The following is a 13,840-nucleotide window of genomic DNA, read 5'->3' on the forward strand; positions in this document are numbered from 1 at the left end:
ATGAGGATTTAATAGAGCAATTTCATGACTGGCAGAGAAAACCTGATGGCACACTCGCTCCTCTCCGACAGAGCAGCTTGGGCAGGATATGCGTAGGGGTTTATTTTAAGTAACTAAAGAAAAGCTTCAGAAAAATTACAAATATTAACCAACAGCCTAACCAACTGCTTCCTTGTCGAGAATACTTCTGTGTATTTCCAGTTTAAATGCAGCTTACCTCTGTGAAGTGAAATGATATGGCACCAGTGCTTTTGTGATACAGCATTGCTGACAGTCACCTGACTTGGCCAGGCCAGTGAGAGCCAGTGAGCCTCTTGCTGGCCTCTTTCTTTCTTTCTTCTTCTTTCTTTCTTTCTTTCTTTCTTTCTTTCTTTCTTTCTTTCTTTCTTTCTTTCTTTCTTTCTTTCTTTCTTTCTTTCTTTCTTTCTTTCTTTCTTTCTTTCTTTCTTTCTTTCTTTCTTTCTTTCTTTCTTTCTTTCTTTCTTTCTTTCTTTCTTTCTTTCTTTCTTTCTTTCTTTCTTTCTTTCTTTCTTTCTTTCTTTCTTTCTTTCTTTCTTTCTTTCTTTCTTTCTTTCTTTCTTTCTTTCTTTTTCTTTCTTTCTTTCTTTCTTTCTTTCTTTCTTTCTTTCTTTCTTTCTTTCTTTCTTTCTTTCTTTTCTTTCTTTCTTTCTTTCTTTCTTTCTTTCTTTCTTTCTTTCTTTCTTTCTTTCTCTCTTTCTTTCTTTCTTTCTTCCTTTCTTCCTTCCTTTCTTTCTTTCTTTCTTTCTTTCTTTCTTTCTTTCTTTCTTTCTTTCTTTCTTTCTTTCTTTCTTTCTTTCTTTCTTTCTTTCTTTCTTTCTTTCTTTCTTTCTTTCTTTTTCTTTCTTTCTTTCTTTCTTTTCTTTCTTTCTTTCTTTCTTTCTTTCTTTTTTTCTTTCTTTCTTTCTTTCTTTTCTTTCTTTCTTTCTTTCTTTCTTTCTTCCTTTCTTCCTTTCTTCCTTTCTTCCTTTCTTCCTTTCTTTCTTCCTTTCTCTTTCTTTCCTTCTTTCTTTCTTTCTTTCTTTTTCTTTCTTTCTTTCTTTCTTTCTTTCTTTCTTTCTTTCTTTCTTTCTTTCTTTCTTTCTTTCTTTCTTTCTTTCTTTCTTTCTTTCTTTCTTTCTTTCTTTCTTTCTTTCTTTCTTTCTTTTGATGAAAAGCTGAGACAGTTGGGCCTATTTAACCTTGAGAAACCTGATGGGTACCTCTTTAATGTATTCAAGTGTCTGAAGAGGGAGTGCCAAGGAGATGGAGCCTGGTGCTTCTCGGTGGTCCCAAGCAATAGGACAAGAGGCAGCAGACAGAAACAGACGCACAGGAAGTTCCACCAGAACATGATGAAAAGCTTCTTTGCTCTATGGGTGACCACACACACAGGTTGCCCAAAGAGATGAGAAATCTCCCTTGCTGGAGATACTCAAGAACTGTCTGGATGCAATTCTATGTGATGCACTCAGGGATGGCCCTGCTTGAGCAGGGATGTTGGAACTCGACCCACTGTGGTACCTTCTGACCTGATCCATTCTGTGATTCTTCCCCTCCCAGATTACAAAAGTGTTGTGTGGGGGTGAGGCTGAGTTCTGCTTTGTCTTCCTGATTTCCTGAGGTGAGAAATTTCTTCACTTATGCCATAAACACCTTGTGAGAAATAGTCATTATTACTGATGGGAACTGCCTCCTCCTACCTGTCATATTTGTTGGAAATGTGCTTCATGGTCTATACAGGGCTGAACTGAGTAGCTTTATATGAGAGTGGAAAGATGCCCAAAGCAGTTTTCTGTCCACAATCCCACAGACTGCCCACTGGAGCTTGGTATGGGTAAATGTAAACCTTGTTCCAGGAGGATGTAAAGTTGTCAGGTGTTGTCACACATTTCAGCCAGCATATTGTGGAGGTAAGGCAATAGTAGGTCCATCTCTCCATTGAGACCTAAGACAGTAACACTTTTAACACAACCCAAATCAAGACTTCAGTTCTTGGAATAAATGACAGTAATTTTTATTGGTGGATTTTATTTAAGGATCAACAAAGAGCGTCTAGTAGTTTTAAGTGGAAAACATTTCCTCCCTTGTCCACTCCTCTTTATTATTACTTGGATCAAATCACATGTACTAGCTTCAGTACAAGCATGTTTAAAGGTTTCAGTTAACTAAGTTACAGGAAACATTTCCAGAGTAATCTAAGAAGTTTTAAAACCTGAACTTTTTGTCTGATATTAAAATGTATATTCTGTCTTGGTATACTAGGCAATGAATTTGTTTTCTTGGATAAAAAAAAATATATTAAAAATCTTATCAGAAGAGAAGGGCAAAGGGTGATTTCAAATGTGTCTATAGTTTTCCTGCCATTTTCCAATGCCACAAAACCTTCAATAAAGAATTACTGTCTCTTTTCAAGTGCATTTCTGGGACATGGCTAAACCTGCAAAACATATGTTGTACTTATTTAGCTCAGTTATGATCAGATTTTAAAATCTTAATATACTGAGACCAGGTGGTTGTTCCAAATTGCTCCCAGTCAATATTTTGTGGGTTTAATTTGGAAATGCCACAGGGATTCATCCTACTCTTGTATTATTTCTGATCTATCACAGTGTTTGCTAGTGGGTGGCTGTCATTTGTTGACATGACATGTTTGTTTTATATGGGTCTGCTGATGTTATGCAACTTCATTTAGACAGTTACATTGTCAAAAGAGAAGTGACAAAAGACCTCTGAGAAATATTTATTAGGAGTTTTTCATTATCATAAAAAATGTTTCTGTTGCTTTTCTTTGTTATCCTCTAATGATTTTGCATCATAGAATTCAGGTACATATTTGCCTGTATCACTTTGCTTAAGTACCAAAGTAATTGAGGTTTGAAGTTAACATTAATCAATAGCTAGTCTTTACAGGTAGTGCAGTATCTGCTTACACTTTTAATGAGAATGGATGTAAAATCATTAATATTGCAATAGTAAAAAATGTTCAGTTTGCCATGTCGACCTTGCATAAGCAAAGCCCAAAAAATTTGAGACAGAAATTTTGATGATGGAATTCTCTTCCTGAATGCTATTTGGCTGTAGGGAGTTAAAGCAAGATCAGCTTTCCACAGAACAATAGATAGCTGTGGTAAAAATAGCTGGTCACTGAGTTACTCAAAAGCTGTTCCTGGAATAGTGCAATGAACAGGTAGTGCAAAGAATGAATTTTCCCACACCTGAGGGTTGCTGAATTCCAGAACTGTACACACAGAGATAACTTCCATCTCTGTGTTTGTTAATAAGCTGTGCACATATGAAAAACATGGAATGGGAATGAAGTAGTGCAAATGTCAATCCTTGAAACACTCCAAGCACATATACACCTCTATTCTGCATGGAATATATATGTACTCTGTTGTTGGACACTCATATATTTGCACATGGACCAGATGTTTGAACCTATGTGGCCAATATATTTATTATCTAGACATGCAACTGCAGTTTGAAAATATATTTTGCATAACTTTCCAAAGGATGACCTAGACTTTGACATATGACAGCACCTAGTTTGTTGACTTTCAGTAATGACTTCATATTGCTATTCCAGTCATCAAGATACACACTGCATTCATTTTTGTACTCCAGTAATTTCAGGTGCGATATGATGTTTGTTCAGCTGTGCTTGCCATCTTTAAAGTACATTAATGTACTCTGAGAAGGCAAAGTGACTGGCACAGAAATGAATAATTGCAGTAATGACTCATTATTCTTGTTTATTTTGGGGGATATTTTAATTAACTGTTCAGTAAATGGCTACTTCCTATACATAGCTGCCATGTATATTAATTCCTGAGGTAGGACACATTTGATTTAATACTGAACCTTTCATATCACCTAGAAATAGTGTTGACTCCTATCCATACCTGTTCTGTAACCATATGCCAATGCACTGCTACTCCCACTGCTACCAGGCTCTGGCAGGTCCTAGAGCAACATTAAGAGTTCTGTGGAAGACAGTGCAGATTGAAATTATCCCATTATGTGAATTAGGAATGATGCCATCTTCCCTTTCTACTCCTGCAACTTGCATTCAACTTCAGTTCAGGAGCCAACACCAATTTCCTCCAAATCTATAGCAAAATAGATCCTTTCTGGGTGAGAATCAGTAATGGTGTTAACTTGCCTGTGTGAAATAAGAATGCTGTTGAAAAAGTGGATTGGCAAAGAATTGCAGTGGTTACATATAAGCAGAAATCTTATTCTGGACAGTAGAGAAATAAGATAAAATGGCAGTGGCTATTAGTGCCTGGCCACTGGGCTGGAAATATACTGAAACCTAAGGTGTTTATCAAGTATTCGCCTGTCAAAGGAAAAGGGTCATGGATGAGTCTGTCACTCTTAAGAGCTAAAAGGTATTTCAGTTCAATTGCATGAACTATGTTTAGCCATGACTGATGAGTCAATACACAAGATGTCATAATGAAAATCAACATGAAAGAAGAGTTCATCTTATTTTCTTGCTAGTTTGTAATGTTTTTGATCATTCTCTATATGTCTATTGATTTCATGGCATGAATTTCCAAAATGCTTTCCTTCTTCCTGCTCTTCTTGGGGTTCATGGAGGATATGGCTTTATCATTTGCATAAAAAGGAATAGGAGGTTTTCATCTTTACTTTTATCTGACATGAAGCATTAAACTACAAGTCTTCAAGATTCTCAGATCTTTTTTAGTCCATTTGAACTAGAAACCTCTTTTTTGGTGATCTGAAGATAAGTAAAGTTTGGTAAATGAAGACATACAGGTTGAACAACATTTTTCTTCTGCCTGTATTTTTGTACTAGACGTTTTGATTTATTTGCAGTTTTGGAAGGATTTTGCGTAGAATCTTTAAGAAAGGGGAAAGAGATGGAACTGGAGGGTTTCAGCTGAAGTAGTGTTCCTGCTTATAGACCATGTACTTTGGGGAGGACTGGGACCTGCAGGATAAAGATCAGAAGAAATTATTGAGAAGAAAGGCTTAATTTACAATAATTGCTTAGTGAAAAAAGAAAGATACTATAACCTTTACTTAATCAGAAGGTTAAGAGGAAGGGAACTTATTTTTCCATTCTATAAGGGTATGATAAAAACTAGCAGGATTGCTTTTCAGAGATTAAGTTCTGGTAGGGAGGTTGATAAAATAACCACCTGCAGTTTATCCCAGGTCGTTTTTCTCTGATCATGAGGAAAGAAGGGACAAAGCAGAATCGAAATGACAGTGTGATAGAAGTAGGTGTGGGAAAAGCAATTAACTGTCTGAGGTAGAGGGCTGTTTGAGGGTTTGGACACACAGGAAGAATTTGTGAGGCCCCGGAAAGTTAATTTTTAAGAAGTATTGCTGTAAAAAAATGTTTTTAAAATTAATTAAGGAGTGAAAAATAGAGTTTATAGAATTGTTTGTGACTCCTTGTTCTTTAGAGTCATGTTTTGCTGGTAAGTTTTGCAGTTCAGCAATATGCCAATCCTGAGTCTCTAGTTAGCTGGGAGGGTGGTTCACATTTGACATATGCAGTGGAGCTGTCAGTTTGCAGCAAAAAACAGGGCAGGTCATGTTTCCAGTGTTAATTTACACTTGACATCTTATTTATACCTGGGAAATGTTGTTATAAAATACTAGAACACAAATAATGCTGGCACAGCAGGGTTTTCAAAGAGACTTGTGTTGAATTTCTTCCCACCAAGTTAGGAAATAAATGCATCTAATATTAGAAAACTCTGTGCTAATTGTAGAAAGATGCCACACTACTTACAGCATTCTCAAGCCATTGGTTTTTTCCCCAGGGAGAAAGAGACAAGACCTACTGAGCACTAACAGTAATGAGACTTCTTCAGTCACAGTAATTATGTTCCAATTTAGATAAAATTTCAGTGTGCACTTGAAATATTTCTGTTTTATGGTCTGTGTGTATTTAAAGCAGTAGGACTATGTGTTACAAGCATCTCTAAACACCATGTTTTAAGAAACTGTAGCATTTAGTCTATCTTGCTTCCAGTGTCCATAAGATTCTATTGAAAATTTTATCTGGACTAGAAATATCAAAAAGTCTTTACTGATACAAAAGTATCTTACTTCTGTGGGTAAAAATGGTTCACTTTCAGTCTTATCAGTCCTTCTAGAAGTTTCTATGATGCTGTGGTTGGGGATGGGAGGTATGTGCTGATTTTACTGAAGACCAAAAATATCTCATATTTTGTCCATCCTTTTGGGAGACCAATAACACTCCCTAAGAGTCCTCATACGGTTTCCTTCAGTAACTTTGAATGCTGCATTACTGTTTCATGGTAGGTGTGATTCTGGATCTCCCTTGAAAAACAAAAAGGTCAAGAACAGGTGTTTGCATAACTCTGTGCCCTTTTAGAAGACCATAACATCCAAGGACAAGTGCAAAGTTATTTTCCCCTGCAACATTTTGATTTCTATGGATTTGTTTCAAGCCTCCTTGGAATGCTTGAAAGCAAGTCACATAGGGGTATCCAGTTATGGTATTAGTGGAAAGTCTCCAATCCTCTAACTCACCTGCTAAATTTTCTCCTTAATTTCTGTTGCATCATGATAATTGTGAATGTATAATACAGCAAAGTAGCTCTATTAAAGAAAAAAAAAAAAAAAAAAAGGTAAAAGTAGAGTTCTTTTCAGTGTATTTGAGTAGGAAAAAGATCAATCCTTTTACCACCAAGAAAACATCAGTAAATAAATTACATCTTCTGACTTGGTTTTGCCCCCTCAAAGTAGAAATTTCAGTAGTTATAACTGAAAACTCCCAGGCATAAGACAAGATTTTTCCAGGCAGCTAAGTAAGCTTTAGATACAGCACATGATAGTCACAGTGGGCCTATCATAGTTTAAACACGAAATAAAGTGAACAGTGCCAGCTCAAGATATTCTAATGCATCCATCAAGCTCCAGAAATCCTTGATTGATGTTTCTTTTTATTCAGCTGCTGGTACCCAAGTTTTGGGACTCTCTTGGATCTTGTTTTCACACAACTGATGATTAGAAGCTTACTTTATTTTTAATGTTGAATGAGTTTGTCACATTCTTTATCGCATACTATAAAATATAACTATGCTGTTAAACCAAAATGGAGTTTTTTGCTAAGTGTGCTGAGGTGGCACTCCTTGAAGAAGCTGTATATGTCTACTAAATGAAATGTGATTCTGTAGTACAGTTAATTTATAGTTCATCCAAAGATGCCTTGGAGATAATGTCTTGATTCATTAAAGCAGATGACAAATGCAATAGCATCAAATGTAGGAGGATGTTTCTCTTAAAAAGGTGAATTAATTACTTCCCTTTGATAGAGATATTTTTGTTAAACTCTTCAGGAAAAGAAGCTCTTCATAAAATTGATAGACTCTATATATTTCACTTATAAATTAAAATAAAATTCTTTATAAATACATTTTAAGAATTTTTACAAGTCCACCTTCTCTAATTAAAAAAAAAAAAAAAAAAAAAAACAAACAAAAAAACCCCTAACACCAGAAGTCCAGACAAAGCAATATTTATCCCCCATCTGTCCAGCAGGAAATATTGAAACACAATACTGGGGCATAGACAGAGGAGTAATTCACTAGTGAAAAGGAAGAAGAAAACTTGAAGTCTACAGATTGCTTAGGAAGAACTTTCTTCACTTCAGGCCATATCTATGTAGACAACAGATGCAATATTTTATAGACAGAGAGGTGCATATATAGTACATTTCTGCAGGCATCAAACAACAGCATGAAACCTTTTATATCACAGGATTAAAATAGTTATTGATAAAAAGGAAAATCGAAAAGATTGGCTTCTGACTTAAAATCAGGAAAAGGGTCTGAGAAACAGAGCTGCTGTCTCTTATAATTACAAAATGTAGTTCATTGTTTTGCCATTTCCTCAGTCTCTTTGAAGACCTTTGACCAGTGTTATGATCTCTCTACTTCTCTGCCAGGATAAGCAAACAAATAATTACACTCTTGGGGAATATTCCAAACATTGGATCCATGTTTTCTTCTTCTGTTTACTTCATATCAAAGCTACTCCTGTCAGTCCCTCAAGCTTCTTCTGGCTTAACTGCCTGCAAGTGAGAGAAGAGGCTGTCATGTCTGATGATACTCTTAGTACACACAAAGTTTACAGAGAAAGGAGCCAAGGAGAATTCCACTCCAGAGCTGACATTATTTGATCACTTTGATGCGTATTAGCTTTCTTTAAACTACCCTCGGAAAATGACAATTCAAAGTCCACTTTAATACTATCAGTGCTCATGGCTTCTTTTAACTAAATATCCCTCTTAAATCTTGTAAGACATGCTCTTAAACACATTTTTTGCTGATTACAGAATCAACGTGATACTGACATATAATTCACTATTAATAAATTTAGTTCTCTATAAAAATTTTTAAACCCTTTCAGTGTCAGAAGAATTCAAGTCACATCATGTGACAATGTATTATGCTGTTATCAAGTACACATTTTGATGTCTGAAGGGACAGCAGATGAGTTGACAATTGTCCTGTTTCCATAACCTACTGGAAATGGTCTAATCAGTTTTTTATTTGTCATTATTCCAGCACAATGACAAGTTTACACCGGTATTTTCAGGTTTACTTTCAAGATAGCAGTAAAAGTAGTTCTGTATTGGCTTATGTCACAGTGTCTCAGGTCTTCATTTTGCAAGTAAAAAAAAACCTGAGTGTTGTGAATGTTGAAAACTTCCTGAGCGTCAATGGGATTTATTTTGTTTGCAGGCATTATCATTAATACTTGAGTTTTGCAACATAAATAATGGTTCACTTAGGCAAAATGCAAGACTGCTATTTATCCTTTTCCAGTGGGATCCCTTTTAGGAGAAAGGAGACTCTTGTATTGCAGTGGGAGACATTATATATTTTTTCCTTAAGTGTTTTTGATTATTTAAAAATATTAGGAAAATATCTTCAGTGAAATTATAATTCGAGGTTCTGTTAAATTGGAGAAATGTATTTTGAGTCTGCCTTCTTAAAATTGCCTCATAGTTGCAAAAGAGAAAAATCAAAGGATATGCCTTTCAGGAGAAAAAGAAATAATCTATGTGCAATTGATTCTGGTTTGGACCTTCAGATTTCCATAATTTAATATTCTCAGTTGCTCCCAATTATTTCATATACAGCATTAAGACAAACAGCACAGCCAGAGCATGTGATTTTATCTGAACCAGAACTGCGGAAGAGACACAGACAGTCCTTGTTATTATCCCTGTTATTATGTACAAAGATACATTTGATAGGAAGCCCAGAAACCATAAATTTCAGTTCCAGCTCTCCTCTTAATTGCTGTTAATATTTCTATTTCCTTCACATTACACATGATTCATATTTCTAACTTTGACAGTATCTTTCAGTGGTTCATTTTCACAAAATATTGGACAGCTTTCTCAAGGTCACTTTAAGCAAAGCTGGGAACAGACTTCAGATTTCTGTTGCATTGGCATTACGACTCATTTGCTTTGCCAATCCTGCAAAAGGATTATGGAAAATAATTTTTATACTGCAAAACATTTGCACTAAGAAGTTAATTTGGATGGTGTTGTAATGTTCATTTTTATGTTTTCAGCTAAGAAAACCTATTTTTCTGAAAACAGTTTTGTATTCATTTGAATGTGTATATTCAGAGCCTGTTATGGAATCTTTTGCCCATTTCTTACAAGCTGGACATCTGCTGATGAAAGCTACTAAAAATGTTAACATTTGAGTTAATAAGCTTGTCTTTCATCTCATTTTGAAAGATCCAGCAGAAGTTCTTTAAGGACATGAGATGTCTCAATCTATTTCTAGTCATGCATAAAGCTCTTCCCTTACAGGTCCAGTTTGAGTTCTGCATAGCTCAGTGTTTCAAGTGCTACTACCATCTAAGAGGTATTTGGAATCTCTGTGAGATGAGTTTTGGTGAATTGGGGAATTTCCAGTCTACTGTCCAAAGGGCTTTGTTAGTTCTTCAGTGCAGAAGCATCCCTTTAGTGTTTGCTGGGTTCCTGGCCCAGCCCAATGAAACCTTGATTCCCTGCTAAGAGCTCCTGCCTCTGGAGGCATATTAAACTGACTGCCTATTTGCAGGAAGTGGCAAAGTCATTATTATTATACTTATAGGAAATTAGGTGAAGAATTAGAAGATAGAGAAAAGAATTCTGGCTTGACCTTCTTTAAAGCCTTCATAACTGGAGTTCTTTTGCATCAACTCTTGATTTTTGGGTCTGACTTATGCTTAAAATGGTCTGCCTTTGCCATTCTCTTTTCAAAAAACACAAAGAGAAAGGGATAGAGTTCAAAGATTATGCTGTTACATCAAATGAGGCATTTGTTACACCATCATTGGGCAGATTTATCTCAATCTCCCTTCTGTATTAAATTAGGTTCTAATCCATCTTTCACATTACCTTTGGCTATTAATGATGTGGCTATTTCAATGCCCCAACTATACTCTGATCTCATGTAATCAATATAAACAGGTATTGTTTTGCATATTAGATAACTAAAATGAGGTAGGTTTAAATTCAACCCACAGATCTCAGCAGTCCCTTCCAGAACCAAAACCAAAGGGGTGACTTCTCCATACAAGAAAAATACAAGATAGAAATCCAATACCCTGAGGCCATTGCTCATTACAAAATGATTACTTCCCTTTCACAAGAGCCTTTCATCACTGTAGGTAGGAAGCTGCAAAACAGGAGAGGTGTGAAATTGGCATCATGCAGTAAGTAGGGTCATCAAGATGATTAGGGTTTGCAAGGTGGGGAGGTTGAGAGCTGGGTTTGCTCAGTACTGCTTAGAAAGGAGTGTGAATGTATTGCTATTTTCAACTTTACCAGTTGACAAATTCCATTCTGATATTAGGGAAAATAATTTACAGGTAAGGTGGTGATTAAGCATTGGAGCAGATCTCTGAGAGAGGCTGTAGCATTTCCATCCTTGGGGACACTCAGAACTTGACTGGACATGGCCCTGAGCAATCTGATCTTACTTTAAAGTTAGCTTTAACTTTTAAGCTGCCCTTGCTCTGACCAAGGGGTTGAACCAGATGACTTTCAGAGGGCCCTGCCAGCCTAGATTATTTTGTGACTCTGTCCCCCGAAGCTGCCTGACTTGGCAGAGCAGAGCTGCGCTGCAGCCAAAAAGGAACTGCTCTTGTACAGCATGTCCCTGCCTTGCCTGCCCTGGGCCACTGCCCCATGCTGGGCTCTCATGTTCTTCTTGCTAAGTGTGGATGGGAAGAGCAGATGTCAGCTGAGCCACAGCACCCTTCTACAGCTCCTGGGATTTCATCAGCTCTGTGGTACAGCCATTATTATTTGTGCAACAGAGAACTGAATGTGCAACAGAGAATTGAATGTGGAGAGTCAATGCCTTTGAATTCATCATAGGAACTTTGATCTTTCTGTTTGAAAGTACTTTGACAGTTTCTTTTAAAACATCTGACAAAAATAGCTCAGTCTGGAAGCCAGCAGGTGTTTAGGCACTTTTTTTATTGCATATATTAATAAAAAATGAGTCATTTGTGTTAATCTGTGTTAGGCTGTTACAGATCTGCTTTGTACTGCATTAAAGAAATATTAGCCAGGAATACTCAACATATCTATGAGGAATGCCTCACTGTGTTCAAATATGACATGGCAACATATTTATGTCAATACAGATAACAGCTTAATAAAATGGGGAAAAGTGAATTTCCTTTCAATGTTCAGGCATGGACATATGGTGTCAAACAACTGCACTGAGAATCAGGACTCTGTGTTCTGGACTGCCATAGACTGAGTATTAAAAGCTACAGAATTTGGCCCATAGTCTTCAGAAAAAAATAAAATGCAGATGCAGGTAAAACTTCTTATATAAACATCTGTGTCAAGTTCTATGTTCTCTTTCTATTATGCCACCAAATTTTCCAGCAGATGTGTAGTTCTCTATGATACATTACTGTCCACTTGCTAGTCCAGCTTTCATTGTGCTTCCTTTGTGTTTGCTGGAAAAAAAGGGGATAAGGATGGGACAGCTAACATGAAAGCTTCATTTTTTACTTATTTTAGTATTTAGAACAGAGAATAAAAAGATTGCACTTCAAAGGCTAGATAAATGTTTTTTAATGTTTTTCAGCCACAGCACAGAATTACGTCAGTAGCATGTTTTCCAAGATGCTTTGTTGCATTTAATGTGAATAGGCTGTAGAAAATATATAAAGACATGAGGATAAACAACCCTTATTTTTCCCTGAGCACACCTGACAGCAAAAGGATGATTTAAGGCCTTTGCCCAGAGAAGCAGGGCACGGGTGCTTGACACATCACAGGGAGCCTCTGCTTTCTAAAACTGTGCAGTCTTTGATTTCCACTCCAAATATCTTGCAGTGTCAAACAGACAGATTCGGATTTGAGCTTCATTGCAAGTATTTTGTCTGATCCAAACTGCTGAAGCTGACAGGGACAGATACACTTCCATGAGAGTATAGACATACAAAATTGCACCAGCTATACTTTATAGTGTTTTGTAAGTACAACAGGATGGAATTTTGTATCTTTTCAATCCTGTGATTTTAACCAACAATAATTATTTTTATGCTGTTTTAATGTAAATTCCTTATGATCAGAGGATAAAGGTGCCTCCTGGACTTCGTAGCAGAAATCAAACTTTCTAGATGCCCTGAAAAGTACTGAAAAAACTGAAGAAAATTATTGCAAGTATTATGTATCCCATGAAGTATTAAGTACAATATATTTAAGGGAATTTAGAAGAGGTGCATGTGCAGAAGGAATCTGCACAGGGATATTATCCATTTATGCCTCATTTACTTGATGGTTTTCCTTTCATACTTTTTTTTAATTGGTTTCATAGAAAAGAGACAAACTTGAAAAAAACATAATATGTGATACAGTGCACCATCTTTTCTCTGTAGCATGTAATTATAAAGAGCTTGCTTTTTTGCATACATTTTCCAGATTTTACATTATTAATTGCAAATTTTTGTATACTAATAAGGAGTTGAGATGGTGACTGTATAGGTCACCAGAAGAAAATTAAGAAAGATGACACTGAATCATTAACATTGCCATATGTTTACAGCTTTGTGTATGAAAGGAGAATTTTCTAATGGTGACCTGATTGTGGCAGCATGTCTGTTTTCAACCATCTTTTGCAAGCGGAACTCAAAATCAAATAAAACCAAAATGTACAGGTTACTTAAATTTTTCTGTTTAAAATAGTGGAGACTCTTTTCTCTCAGGCATGAATCAGAGGTTGAACTCAAGTTTAGGGAACTGAGCATGTTACTATTTGAAATTCTCTAAGTTAGCCTGCTTGGCTTGAAGCTGTTCCTCAAAAAGGACGCAGCTCAGGTCTCATTCCTTATTTGTACCTGCCAGCCCCACAAAAATGTCTCAGATGGTGTCAATGCTTAGACTATTCAAACTGGCACAAGCTGCTTTTGTTTAGGTACCTGAATCCTGTTTCTTACCGCACCACTTGGACGGCTGTTAAAGTACCAAACTGAATTTTCCCTGCAGATTTCATGCTAAACCATCAGCAAGTTTCTTCCCTATGTTGATGTTTTTCTCCAGTTCCATGAAGGGTCCTAATATTTTATTGTTCCTGCTATTCATTTGTCTTGATTAGATCAACTGGAAGGATCCTGTGGAAAGACCTTGGGATCTTGGGGGCATGATCTTAGCTGTGGATCTCTCTTGTGCTAAAGCAATACAAATAGTAGCAAATGAGGGGAAAGATAATAAATCATTTGAGAAAGGCGCTCTTTGTTCTGATACTTGTAATGAAGCTCTTGGGATTCAAACTGCCTTAAACTGTTAATGTCAATA

The 13,840-nt window shown here is 36.3% G+C and overlaps 1 protein-coding gene across 16 annotated transcripts in view; it reads left to right on the top strand.

Annotated features, from left to right (window-relative positions):
* Positions 1-13,840, top strand: part of DLGAP1 (DLG associated protein 1) — a 401,209-nt gene that overhangs the window by 179,677 nt on the left and 207,692 nt on the right. For 3 of the 16 annotated variants that reach the window (XM_030266040.4, XM_072924541.1, XM_072924537.1), the window contains one exon: positions 1,561-1,621. The exons of the other annotated variants lie outside the window; for them this stretch is intronic. The gene's annotated coding sequence lies outside the window, so the exon portion shown is untranslated. The remainder of the gene's footprint in view (positions 1-1,560; positions 1,622-13,840) is intronic. 16 annotated transcript variants of the gene reach the window in all.

Source organism: Taeniopygia guttata, chromosome 2 (genome assembly GCF_048771995.1).
Source record: "Taeniopygia guttata chromosome 2, bTaeGut7.mat, whole genome shotgun sequence".
In the NCBI taxonomy this organism is placed as follows: Eukaryota; Metazoa; Chordata; class Aves; order Passeriformes; family Estrildidae; genus Taeniopygia; species Taeniopygia guttata.